The 15,206-nt window shown below is 41.6% G+C and overlaps 1 pseudogene; it reads right to left on the bottom strand.

Moving 5' to 3' along the window:
- Window positions 1–1,038: 1,038 nt before the first annotated feature.
- Window positions 1,039–5,977, bottom strand: LOC101733707 (annotated as a pseudogene).
- Between the last annotated feature and the right edge of the window lie 9,229 nt (window positions 5,978–15,206).

Raw genomic sequence — 15,206 nt, 5'->3', positions numbered from 1 at the left:
AATAAGCAATGAGCAGGAAAATGTAATAAAATGTGAGCTTCTGCATATTAAAAGTGTAATCCTGATCAGCTTTACAATATTTCCACTGGTTATAAGGTTTTTTTGTATGTTTTATTTGCCATATGTATTAAAATATCTGGCAATTTAAATTGCCTGCACAACTGATTCTGACACCTGAAACAATGTCACAGAAGCTGAAGTGTTCCCCTTTCTAAACGTGTTAGCATAAGGGATCCATTTATACAAATTCCAAGCAATCATTCCCACTGTTCTATTGAATACATGCCATAGCATTGGGCAATCCTGCTGCTGCACAGTCTTCTCATTTATCCACCTACAAGGTGCTAAATCCCAGTTACTCCATTCAAGTTTTATTAGATGCCACCTCTTGCCTTCTACACCAATGACTAGGGTCAGGTGGGATATTCTTCCAATGCTGCACCCATATAACACACAGGGGAACACAGCAGCCAGACAGTAGCTCCTTGCAGATGGAGCTTTGTGGGGCAATGCCCATTTCTGACTTGTGGGGGACATCAAAGAGGGACAGGCTGAAAAGCCAAATATCACAATGCAGTGTATGATATCTAATCTTATTCACATGGGGCCCCCAACCTAACGGCAACAACCAATGAGCAGTTTTACAAAATAACAGGTCAGTTCTTTTTAGTAAGCGCTGGCTTTATTCAGCGCATCAAAAGAACATGTACAAAAAGAAAAATGTACAGTAACAGGGTTTAGATTGAATATTTTCATATTGTAGATAAAAACATTAAAGCCAGTGAGCAGAAATAAAGGGCTCCAATGGTCCCACACCTTGTGTCTCAACCCTTTCTCCTTGTAGATTGTAAGCTCTTTTGGGCAGGGCCCTCTTCACCTCTTGTATCGGTTACTGATTGCTTTATATGTTACTCTGTATGTCCAATGTATGTAACCCACATATTGTACAGCGCTGCGGAATATGTTGGCGCTTTATAAATAAATGTTAATGTAATAAAAAGGACTGGTCGGTAAAGGTGACGAATGATCTGGTCAGTATTGGGTGGAATCACCTTATTTCCCATTTTCTACACTGCAGAGGCGTTCCTGTGGAGAGATAATAGACATATTTAATTATATAGGGGAAATCGTTTCATTTCTACATCTTCCCATGGCATCCCTATGAAACTAAATGGCACAATAAGTGAAACTGAAAGTCTGGTTCCATTCACAGTCATCCCATAGATATAAATGTCCAACCGGCACATCTCCAACACTGAATGCACAGCTACTAGTTCCCTACATGCTACAGTTTGTGGTTTTAAATCAAAAGGCCAGTTGGACTGAAATCCTCTAATCTATGGTCTGTGTCCCCGTCAGTGAGCAGATGTACCTTGAAGACATTAGTGAGTGAGCTTTAATGTGGAAATTTGGACCAGTCAAAAGCCTAGTGCCACCATACATACATATGCATTCATCTACTATATGGATATAGCTTCAGAGGATTTTGCTAATGCAGCGGTACCAAGTACAGAGATGCCTGGACATTAGTACCCCAATATTAGGTTGGACCAATCAAAGTCATGGACACTTGGAAATCCCCTCTGATACATTTGCTATGAATTCAGAGAACCCTGCCTTGTTTAGAAATACTGGATTTCCAAAGTAGGGTATATTATCATCCATTTGTGAGGGAAAATCATAGCTGTATAGAAATTAGCAGTCTTTTCAAACAGATTATACTAACATGTTTTTGAAAATCCACTATTTGAAAACAGAAGTGGTGGGATTATCTTGTAGCCCTGAGTAATCTCATATAAATCAACCTCCTTCTGGTCACTGCAGTAACCCTCTAACCTAGCAATGTCACACAGGAGCGGGAATTGTATCTCTGAAATTTCTTTGAAATTGTCCAGTGTCTGCCCCGTCTGTATAATACATAATTACTGTGCTGCTTCTTGTGTTCCCCTTTACATTATTTGTATGTGCCTTCATTTAAATGCAGTAAATGTACATTTACATTATATCGGATAAAGCAGGAGACTTAAGTGCCTTCCCACCCTGCGTGTGGTTTTCTTTGGCAGAACACTTTTGCAAATGTAAAGTCATTTTCAACAATAAAACAGGTGAAGTGGAAAGTCAGAGCCAATTCCCATCACCAACATCAGGAAAGCCATAAGCTCAGGGAGGGATAGGCTCAGGAACATGCAGGCCTGAGATTGGTTGAACTGTATGCATGTTTGCTTTAATTCCTTGGAACAGCAGCAAATTAAATTAGAGTCTCTGGCACAAAGACTTTCTGTTAGAGGTGCCAAGCAGGAAGCCATTGTGCATTAACACTTGGTCATGGTTGCACTCTATGCCAAGATGAAATGGCTCATTAGAACGTATTCTCCTTGTAACCTTCCAGACAGATTCAATGAAACTGGCAAATACTGCAGTGGGTAAGGAGCCTTGGCAGCAACTTTGTAGAAAAAAACAAATACAAAAACATAAATACACAGTTCATTACTGACCTTTAACATCTTCTCCAACTTAATAGCATCAATGGCAAATTTCCTGATCCCATTGGACAGTTTCTCCACTGCCATTTGGTGTTCGTTGTGCAGCCACCGGAAATCTTTTTCCTCCCAAGTGCACTTTCTCTAGGTTACTTGCCTGGGCTACAAATCAATACAATACATAACTAAATGTGAAATAATGACAATAATGGCACTCAAAAAAAAAAAAACATACCCATTGCTAAGAGACCCACATTGGCTTGCAATTTCTGTTAGAAGCATAGTTTGTGGGACAGTTGTATTTTATTAGTGCTACACATTTGGTTACTCTCTGTGCCACTTTATAACGTATCTAAGTCTTGTACATAATTATATCCGTGCTTGCGCACAAATTCCCTTTCACATGGGAGACCAGCTCACAGAACCTTACTGCCCTTATAGATCCACAGAAGTACTTAGTGACATGTTGCACAGAAACCCTTTAGGCTATTTCACTGTAACAGCGCTATTTCCATGCAATCATTCTGTGATTGCAGAGAAGGAGCAAAGGGATCAAACTTACCCTCTTTGACTGTAAGCACTGGGGTGAGTTTGCTGCTGTCTTTGGCCAGCTCACCGAGCAGTTTGGGGGAGATGGTGAGATAATCACATCCAGTCAGAGCTTTGATTTCGCCGGTGTTCCTAAAGGATGCCCCCATCACAATGGTTTTGTAGCCAAATTTTTTGTAGTAGTTGTAGATTTTGGCAACACTTTTTACACCTAAAGAAAAATCACATTGTTTGCTCTCATTCTCTGGTAGGGTTTTAAACTAGAACATTTAACTGGAGCTTTTATTTAAAAATATTTTATCATATCTTTCTGAAACCTGAAAGATTCTAGGTTTATTCCAATGACAGTCTCTTATAGAGGCTTATGGCACACAGGATAAGTAAACTGTTGTGACTACAAACCAGGCAGTAATACAGACAAAGCAATCTTGGATCCTAAAAGTTTACTGAAGTTTAAAGCAAATTTTTATTGTAATGTTAGAAACACTGGGTAAATACCTGGATCTTCTGAAGGCTCGTAGCTCTTCTTATCAGAGTTTGCTACATGCCAGTCCAGTATCCTACCCACGAATGGGGAAAAGAGTGTAACGCCAGCCTCAGCACATGCCACTGCCTGGGCAAAGGAGAACAGCAGGGTCATGTTGCAGTGAATGCCATATTCTTCCTCAAGAATCCTGCAGGAGGCGCCATGGAAAACAGGTTACTTGCATCATTTAGTCTTGTAAAGAATAAACTGTATTTCTCAGAGAACATATAGAGAATCTCCAAATGATGCACTAGAACAATCAAAACTAAATCACAACTGGTAACTGTTGCCAGGCAGTACATTGTGGGCTGCATAAGTTAGGGGATGGTGGGGGTATGCCTATTTGCTTCCCCTTACCTCAAACACAGGCAGCACTGCACTATGGGGGGCAAAGGCCTGTGGAAACTCAGAGATGTGCAGGACAGGGTGCAATTTTTTTGCACTTTGCACCCCTGCCCTACACTCCTTTGAGAAAGGCAAAGGGCATTTAATTACAAAGGACTACAGCAATTAGAAATTCCAAATGTCAATTCCAAATGGTTTTCTTACTTGCCAGCTTGGATTCCCTCCCATGTTGAAGAAAGCTTGATCAGGATCCTCTCTTTATCAATTCCAGCTTCCTTGTAGAGAGCTATAAGGCGCTTTGCACGCTTCACCATTCCATCTTTATCGAAAGATAGCCTGTGCAAACAAAAGGATGTCAGGATCACAAACAGCAGCACAAAAATATATAGAACTGCTCTCTGGTACTGCTGGGATAGCCATGTTCAGCTCAGCTGATCTCTGGACTGGAGCAAAGTACAGCTGGAATCAATGTACAGAGACATTTTGTCCGACTGATAGGAAGTAGGAATTAACATTAAAGCTCTATAAATCACTGGGGGTGCTAAATGTTAGATAAGCAATTAAAAATTACTGGGGGCTGCCTGACACCCCAGGCCAGTACTCCTGGTTGCTGAAATGTGCACCGGCCCAGCGTACTTCTGTAAGAGCACCACAGACCGGCAAAAAGCCAGCTTTTAGCTTCTACGTACCCTTTTTCACTTTACTGAGCAATGGCATAACTATAGAGAAAGCAGACTGTGGTCACCAGGGGACAGGGGGGCCCAGACTGCAATGTCTGCTTTAACTATAGCTGTAGAGAATATCCCCCTCTCTGGGCACTCTCCTGTCCCAAAGCAAGTTGTGGGGAATGGAGGAGTAGTTGGATAGGGCTTGCAGTTGCTATGTGTCGGGCCCCTCCATGCCTCCGAAACAAGGCCTGGCCCCCTGTAGCATCACTGCTGCTACTGAGCCTGTGCACCCGGAACAGAGAAGATCCTGAAAGAATAAGAACATGACAATATTGTGCCCCTACACAGGTGCCCAGGGCAGTCAGATTTTAGCGACCAGGGGAACCAGCCTGGGGTATCAGATAGGTGCTTATATTCACTGGGGGCTGCCCACCCAATATTTTGCTTCTACTTTTAGAAATCTGATCCAGTGAAAATGCAGGATACAAACAAAATGTACAGCTAGTTGGCTAGTCCAGCCAAGGATCCGATCACATGTGGTGCCTGTACAGCCCATCAGTGTAAGTCTGCATCTATGGCCTTATTCAGTCCTCACCTGGTAGCATTTTCCAGCCTGACCAGATATAATTTGGGGGGCCATCATTTGATCCTATACACAGGCAATTGACCTGCTCACTGAGTCAGCAGGGAATATTGCCCCCTGTATGGTTATAGATTTCAAACCACTGGCTTGCTAAGCAATTAACATCTGCAAATGATGGTTCAGTTTATGGCGTACAATGCATGCAACCAAAAGTCCAACTTTTTCCCTGTAGATTCTGCATTTATTACCTACGTTATTTGTAACCACCATTTCAATAGGGCACATCTAGTGTGCCATGACTGCTGCGGTCTTGAGCTGGCTGGTCACATTCTTTCTTCAACTCCCAGCCCTCCTATTGTGCTATAATCCCCTTCCAAAAAACAAGGAGTCGGTCTCCTGGCCAAAGTGAAGCGGTATAAAGTCAGACACATGAACAGTTGGGAGTAAGTCTCCAGCTTTAACATGTCCTGACCTTGTACAGGGGATACTATAGATCTTTGTCATAATGTGAATTTGCCTATACAGAATGTCTGCAGAAACTCTTAACTTGTACCTTCTTGTATTTCACATACAACTATACACAAAAATAACCCAAACTAAGTTTTAATATTGATAAAATCCAGGAAAAAGCAGCACAGAGGAACAGCATGGTACACACCGGGCATCCACATCTGTGGAAACTCGACCAGGTATTTTCTTAAGGATTTCCACTCCAAACAGGACGAAAAGCTTGTCCATGATATTATTGATCTGCTCTTCTTCTGACCTGGAAAGCAATACATGGACAAGTACATTAGCAGGCATGGAGAAATACCTATTAAACACGGCAACCAAAAACCTAAAGGCACTGCCTATTAAACACGGCAATCCAAAAACCTACAGGCACTGCAGCATGGCAGCCAGGGAGCCGCTGAACTGTAGGGTGAATGCAGGGGCAACACCTAGGCAAGCATGGGGTAAATAGAAACTATCTGCAATCAGCCCCTAGAATGGACTTGTTCTCATATGGCACAGAGGTTTTGACCACACGTACACCCCTGTAGGGGGCAGTACTTGGCCAACTGGATTTTTATTTGAATGAATCAGCTGCCTCTATTGGCCAGTGTACCTTGAGCTATTCAGGTGTAACTAGCAAGGGTTCAATAGAATACTCAAAAGTGCCCTCTTCTGCTTTAGACTTGGCAATGAGGTCTTAAAGGACAAGGAAAGGTTAATATAAATTAAAAGTAAGTCTAAAGGCATTCTTTTTACGTACTTACTGCATATCTAAATTCCCAGATCCCTGCTTGCTTCTCTGAGATATGGTGCTGGCAGCCTACAGCAGTGTGAAGCCTACAGTGACATCACTGAAATCTCTCTCCCCTTCCTGTAGGCTGCAGCCTCCAGTAACAATGCACATGTGTGTAACTTGATCCTGTCTCCTGTTCTGAGCTACACATGCCCACCAGCCAATCAGAAGCGGATCTGGCAGAGGGGAGGGGGGAGGGAATGAAACACATGTGCAGTATGAAGCAAGGAGGGAAAGGAAGGAAGAATACCTTTTTAGAGATGGCTGCCTGTTCTAGAAAATGTGAATTAAGTGTGAGTGAGTAAATATTTGATTAGGTGAGCCAAAAGTGTGGCGTTTTTACTAAACAATAGGAGGACTATTGGGCAGTATGCTTTTTAAATTTTGACTTGCATTCTCCTTTAAGGCGTCACAAGCGCCATTACACATACACAATCTGTTTCTGTGTGTTTATAACAAACATGAGTCCTGTATTACCTTACAGCTGCCCAGTAGTGACCGTGATATTATCCCCTCCATCCCCACTGTAAATAATATATGGAGGATTCCTGATCTAAGCTATGACTTCTAGTCCTATTTTGGGGCAGTGAGGGGAAAAATTGAACCTTGTTTGAGTAAAAATAAAAACAAATTAAAACAAATTGTATCATAACAATTTATTTGCCAAAACGACTGAGCGCAGACAGTATAGTGGATTTGTATAGAGATCAGAATCACAAGGTCTGTTCCATTCCAGCTCTTCAAGCATTTTCTGGCGTGCGTGTTACTCCGATATCTTGGCACTTCAGGTTTTTGTAGCCCAAACAATACAGTGAACTTTTCTTCTCAGTCGGAATCCCTCTTCTGGCAGCCATGTCGGCAGTTCTTTGTAATGGAATCATTTTATTCTGATTGTACGACTGCTCCTATTGGCTTGTGTAGGAAGAGTCTTCCCTGTAAGTTGGGCCACAAAATCTCCTACTTCCAATCCCAGGGCAACACAACAAACAAAGATTTTTGCACACAAGTACACATCCTTCCAGGCAGTTTTTATAAACTGGATTAAGTTGTATTTCTGCACACTTGGAGCACCTGTACATTGGCTCAATAACTATGGGTGATGTTATATTCACAGTATAAAGACAAACAGGCCACTTAAACAATTGCCATGAAACACTGCTACCATGGCAGAATTTGTTTCTAACTACTGGAAAAAATCAGGGCCTGGAGATGACATGGGCATGATTAAATTGTATATGGCGCCACTCGCTCGCTAACTGCGCAATTAACCAAAATAAAATGCACCGAGTCACAGCACATGTGATAAAATGAAGTAAACTAGGAGGAAACTAAGGCACTGATGGCACAATATGTAAAAAAAGCTTCCCAAGCAATAACCTCTTGCCTGTCCCTTACTCAGTACCACCCGTCTCTTACTGGTATATTACCAACAGCACAACCAGTCACTCAGCTGTTCCTCTCACACAGCAACCAGTCTCTCATATCTACCTCACCTACAACAACCAGTCTCTCATATCTACCTCACCCACAACAACCAGTCTCTCATATCTACCTCACCTACAACAACCAGTCTCTCATATCTACCTCACCTACAACAACCAGTCTCTCATATCTACATCACCTACAACACAACCAGTCTCTCATATCTACCTCACCTACGACACAACCAGTCTCTCCACTATTTCACCTTTAGCACAACCATCAGTTGTTCTTCATGCACAGCCAGTTCCTTAAATGTACCTCACCCAAAGCCCAAAAGTCTCTCGTATGTACCTCACCCACAGTACAATCTGTGTCTCACGTGTATCTCACCCACAGCCCAACCACAAATTTAAAATAACCTAACCTACAACACCATCAGGCTCTCAAATGTACTTCACACTGAGCAAAACCTTAGTTGTTCTTCTGAATGTATCTAACTCAGAGCACAGCAAGAAGCATTCTCCCACATCTTCTTCACCCACAGATAAAAAAGTCACTCCACTAACCCTTACCCACAGCACAATCAGTCTTCTCAGTTGTACCTCACCAACAGCTCAACCAGTCAATCCCTGTATCTTAACCACAGCACAAGCAGTCAAATCAAAAACTCAAATGTATCTAACCCACACCACAACCAAAAATATACAAAACCCACAGCATAACAGGTCACTCCACGAGATCTATTCCATAGAACAGTGCTGTCCAACTTCTGGGGTACCGAGGGCCGGAATTTTTCCGGCCTACGTGGTGGAGGGCCGATAATTTAAGCCAGTTTTGACCACTCCCCCTTTTAAACTACACCCACTTGAAACCAAACCCCTGTTATCACATGACCGTACCCATATTAATGGTTGTAGTACAGCAAAAACCTACCATACTCTGCCTTCCCTACCCTGCCTGTGTGTGCCATACTCTGCCTGCCCTATGCTGCCTGTGTGTGCCATACTCTGCCTGCCCTATGCTGCCTGTGTGTGCCATACTCTGCCTGCCCTACCCTGCCTGTGTGTTCCATACTCTGCCTGTCCTATGTTGCCTGTGTGTGCCATACTCTGCCTGCCCTATGTATGGTACACACAGGCAGCCTATAGTGACACAATGCTGGCACTGCTCCTACAGTCTGCACAATAAATATATATTAAAAAACTTTTTCATTGCAGTATCACCTCAGTATATGTTCTTTTTGTAGTGTGCAGGGTTTATTTGTGGGTTTCTACTGTTCCTACAGTCTGAGGTGTGAACAGGGGAACAATGTGGGTGATTACAGCCTGAGCCTGAGGTGTGAACACTGCAGTGGGTGAACAATGCAGGGATTAAAAGGTGTGAACAACACAGGGGATTACATTTGTAAACAATACAGGGGGGTTACAGCCTGAATCTGAGGTGTGAACCATGCAGGGGGCCAGTTAATCACAGTACTGATACAATTTAATGCTTACACAAAGGTAAGCCATCAAAGCAGCCAGACAGGTGGGGGGCCACACAGAGGGGGGTCGAGGGCCGCCAGTTGGACAGCACTGCCATAGAACATCCATTCTCTCAGTAATACCTAACCCACAGCACAAAGAGTCTTTCAAATGTACCTCATCAGCAGCACAGTTGGTCCACTAGATGTCACCCTCTCCTCAACCAGTATTTTAATTATACATAACCCACAGCACATCCAGTCACTCCACTATTTATCATTTATCAGTCTATCAGTTGTACTTACCAAAATCATAACTAGTCAATCAAATACACCAACATTAGTTTCTCAAAAATACCTAATTCACAGCACAACCAGTTAATCCAATCGACATAACTCACAGCATAACCAGTCACTCAAATACAACTACCAACATCATAAACAGTAACTCAAATGTACCTAACCCATAACACAACCAGTCACTCCAATATACTATACCCACCGCCCAACCATTCTCTCAATGAAACCTAACCCACACCACAAACAAACATCTCAAATTCAAAGTCTCTCAAATATACCTAACTAACAGCACAACCATTTATTCCTCTATTGCTCACCCACAGCCCAATCGGTCTCACAACTGAACCTACTAACATTATAAACAGGCACTCAATTTAACCTAACCCATAGCACAACCAGTCACTCCACTACATCTCACCCACATACTAACCATTTCTCATTTATACCTCGCACATACCACAACCAGTCACACAAATATGCCTGACCCATAGCACGAGACATTCAAGTAAATATCATGCACCTCACAACCATTTTCTCAATTATACCTAAGCCACACCACAACACAAATTGTACCTAAGAACAGCATAAACACTCACTCAAACCAGACACGCAACTAAATCTCACAAACATCCCCACAAGTATCTCAGTTACACCTAACTCAAGCCACACCTCAAATAAACCTAACCAAAAAACACCCAGTCATTCCACTATTCATAACACGCAGCCCAATCAGTCTGCCTTGCAGTTTCACCTACAAACATTATAACCAACATGATGGTGGTAGACACCATGTGCTCAGTGGAAATTGTATTATACACAGCTAGTACTGGTTATTTGTGTTAGTGAATTAAACATTATAAGCAGTTACTGAAATGTAGCTCACCCACAGCACAACCAGACATTCAACTAAATGTAAAACACACCGCCACAAGTCTCTTAAATACACCTAAACCACACCACAACAAGCCATTCCAGAATGCATCCGCCAAATCCCCATCATTCTAGATCTCACCCACAGCCAAACTATTCTCTCAATTATACCAAACCCACACCACAACCAGGCTCTCTAATACACCTAACTCACACTCCACTAGATCTAACCCACAGCACAACCAGTCACCTATACAACATACAACACTCAGCACAACAAGTCACTCCACTATACATCTACCCACATCCCAATCAGTCTCTTAGTTGCACTTACCAACATCATAACCAGCCACTCAAATTTATATAACCTATAGCCCAAGAGTCACTCTACTAGATTATACAAACTGCCAAACTATTCTCTCCATTATAGCTAACCAAACCACAACCAGTCACTCCATTAGCTGTCACTCACAGCCCAATCAGTCACTCAGTTGCACCTATCAACATCATGACCGGTCATTTATACGGACCCAACCAATAGCACAACCAGTCACTTAACTTAATTTAAACCACAGCGCAACCATTCTCTCAATTATTTCTAAACCACACCACAACCAGTCCCTCCAATACACCTAACCCACAGCACAACCCGTCACTCCACTATACATCACCTTCAGCCCAAAAGGTTTCTCAGTTAAACCAACCAACATCCAAACCAGTCTCTCAAATGTATTTAACCTATAGCACAACCAGCCACTCCACTAGATCTCACCCACGGCCAAACTATTCTCTCTATTACACGTAACCCACAGCACAACCAGTCACTCCACTATACATAACTCAATCGTTGCGCACGTCTTTTTTGCCACGTACAACTATTTTTTTTTGACAAGCAGCATTTTCGCCCTTTCGCAAATCTTTCGCCACTTTGTGAATCTTTTGAAAGATTCACAAATTTTTTGGCAAAGCAAAACGAGACAGATTTGCTTATCACTACTGAGCTTCCGTACTGTACCAGAGATTCCTTCCTAATGTCACAAAGCAGTTTCTGTACTATTTATCATTATTTATACACTGCCTAGACATGACATATTTTCAATATTTTTTAAGAATGTTTTAATTGGAAACTTTGTCATATGCTTAAATTACCATTTTTTTTCAAGACTTTTGTAATTGTAATATATGCTTTCATAAGAGTCTTGGGTAGACGAATATCCAGGGTTGCAGTAATGTCCAGGGCTACAATTAGTTGTGTGTGTAAGTTTTGTATTATATTAAGTTCATTTAATGTTTTAAGTGTATTTTATTTGCTTTCTTTTGGCTGATTGCTTATACACGCAGATACTGGGCTGTGTGGTCATTTAAATCCCACTGATTAGCTAAAGCTAGGTGTTAGTTAAATGATACTGATATTTTTATACTTTTGAATAACCCTCAACAAGAGTTTAAGAAACCAATTCCTGTACTTAGTCACTCATCTATTTATTATGTTAAATTGAGAATCTATAAGAATATTAAAAGTGTTCTCTATCCTTTTCATTGGCTCTTGTCCTTACTTGTTGCACAAACCCAGGGCTGCCATAAAGGGGCAACGGGCAGGGCTCTGGGTATCATTTGTCCCTGTAGGGAGCATTGAGAATGGTTTGGTCTGGGTTAGCATTAAGCTCATTAGCTTGACTTCACACTTTTAGCTGTCAGAAGCTATATATGTACTTGCACAATACAATTATGGGATCCCTTATCTGGAAACCTGATATCCAGAAGCCCCAAATTATAGTCAGGCCATGTCCCATAGAGTCCTGTGTAAGCAAGTAATTCTATTTTTTAATTATTTCCCTTTTCTCTGTAATAATAAAACAGTAACTTATTCTTGATGGTAACTAAGTTGCATGAATCTATATTGGTGGAAAAAAGAAACCTATTTTAGGATTTAATGTTTCTTTAACATACAGTGATCAACATTATGGAAAGTCATAAGCAATCTGGATAATAGATCCTATGCACAGATTTGCCTTTTATATGTACATGCATTGTATGAGGAAGCCATAACTGTGACCATTATGTGACTTTAATCAAGCATTTATATCAACTTGGTGAAATGATATTATGAATTTCTTATTCGGTACACACAAGACATTTCCTTGCACATGTTTAGGTATTAACACTGGGGAGAGAATATTTTGCTTTGGATCTGTGTGTCTGTGACAGAAATGTTCAGCTTGCAGCAAAAGTCTATTTGGGGATTCTGGGAGCTGTAAATCCACTGTAAATTCTATTGACAGTTTCCCTTTGGCTTCTCCTACCTACAAATACAGGAGCATGGGATGTATCTGGGCTTTGGTGTGTCCCCAGTTATTATGGATCTTATAGGGATGTATCTGTATCACAATAAAAGCTTTCCTGGCACAAACCCAACTGTTTATTACTAAACCTATGCCTGGCTGCTGCAGCTGTGACACATGGTTTTGGGGTAACACTGTGTAAACTATGTCTTCAACCAGTCAGTTGCATTGTCCCATCCCTAAGCCTGCTTCAGCCTAAGGTGATTGGCTATCTCCTGTCACATGTTTAGCGTTATTGCTAGAGATCACAGCTCATTACCTGCTCTCTCTGTAAGTACATTTTTCAGCTAAATATTATAACTTTATGTTTATCATTCATGAATAGGGAGGAATTGCACATGTTGTAGCATTATTTATTTAGCAGCAGGCAGAGATTTCTGCACATTCCCTGTGCCATTGACAGTGCTAAAGAGCCAGGATGGCAGTTAATGACAGTTGGGCAGCAGCTTTATGGATGGAAATATTAAAACATATCAACACAAACGTGTAGGGATCTGTCAGTATCACTTTGATCTTTTGTGTCTGTCCTTTTGAAGTGGTAGTTGCCAGAATCTATACTCATTTAGGGGGTGTTTAGCCAACTGCCAAACTCTGTTGGATGATGGTGGGAGTTGTAGTTCAGTAGCAGCTACATGGCAACAGGTGCTGCTGATAATGTATATTTTCTCACACACCTACACGAAGGAGCATATTTATTTTAGTGTGTAAGCAATTGAGTTTAAACTGTCACCTACAATTTAGAAAACAACAGCAAAAATGTGATTTATTGCTATGGGAAACATCACTGGTTGACTTGCAGACTATAATAAATATGCCCTAAGTCAGCCAATTCCCTTTCTGGTCTCCAAGCTATAGAGATGGTTGGACCCACCTGTCAAAGTATAAGAGCAGCTCCCAGTGGGCTCCAGCCAAGAACCCTTCCCATCAGCCCTTTCTTATTCCCTACATAACTCATAACATTTAGCAGTATCTATAGCTAATATTTGTGAGCGTGAGCCGTAGGTTTCCCACTGGGCCCTAGGAGGCCCATTCCAACACTGGCTATACACACAATAGCAGGTAATAGATTTAGGAGAATTTAAAGGAAACACAATGTTCACGCCATGTCCATGTTTTGTAGCTTTCATGTTGCCTCCATATTAGCTGTGAAATATACCAATCTCTCTTCTCTATTACAGGAGAAACGGTTATGGGTTGCAAGCTGTGTAGAGTCGAGGTAAGGATGCTCACGTGTTCCCTTTTGTCTCTCTTAGGGGCCTGGGTAAAGAATATGGTGGCACTGGCATAGGGGGTTGTGGGAGTTCAGGGCAAAACAGATGGGGGCCAGGACCAAATTAAACACCTGGGCATATGGAGCTCTACTTACATATCTGAGACAGATAATTACCCACACACACACATTGTACTGATACAACAGGTTTGAGAAACCATGATCTTAACTGGTGTGAGGGAATGTCCTTTAATTTTTTATAACTGTGTTCATTTTTACAGAACTCAATTATTCCTATAAAGCATGAAAATGCTTACGTGGAGATCCTAGAGATCAGTGATGTGCATGACTCTCTGGTGCAGTTTACTGCCACCTTAGAGCTGCCCGACCACCCGGCAAAGCCATCTTTCCTAGGTAAGTGTGATCAGTACTAAAAAACACTATTTAATTTCTATAGTAAGAGCCAGATATCTGGAAAACCAATTTCAATTTAAAGGACCCCGTCGCTAGATAATAATGACATCTATTGTATTTTAATTCTTGTAGAATCTCCACGTCCTGCTGGGAATGAAAAGGACCCTGGCTCTTCCCACAACATCGGAGGGGCCATTCCTTTTCATGAGCCTGAGGGCTCCGAGCCAGCAGAGTCTATGACCAGGGATACAGCCAGCCCCACCAATTTCATCTGGCCTTCATTTGTAAGTACATTGTATAAATGTTACATTTATATATACATGCATACACACAATGTCTGACTATATGCTTAATGTTATTTTATTTAACTTGCCAATATTAAGACCTCATACATGATATATATAAGTGTTGAGATGACATCCTGCTTAATGTTGGTTTCTTAATATGCTTTAATTCAGGATGCCACGGTGGAGGTCCCTGGTATAGTAGATACATCCGAGGCACTGGTGGTCATTTCCGTGAGGGCTAATTCCTATGAACCACCAGCATTGCCAGTTTTATCGGGTAAGTAGGATCATGCACTGACTTCTTGAAGTTTATGATAGAGTTGATCATGCAGATTTATTAAACACAGTCCATCTAATGTATTGTTGATCCCTATATCCGGCCACCTGGGCCATCAACCTTAGGGTCTCCATAACTGGGGAGAATTTGACCTTGTACTCATATAGCATATAACTGATATCT

Source organism: Xenopus tropicalis, chromosome 4 (genome assembly GCF_000004195.4).
Source record: "Xenopus tropicalis strain Nigerian chromosome 4, UCB_Xtro_10.0, whole genome shotgun sequence".
NCBI lineage: Eukaryota > Metazoa > Chordata > Amphibia > Anura > Pipidae > Xenopus > Xenopus tropicalis.
This window is presented reverse-complemented; position numbering and strand designations above follow the sequence as displayed.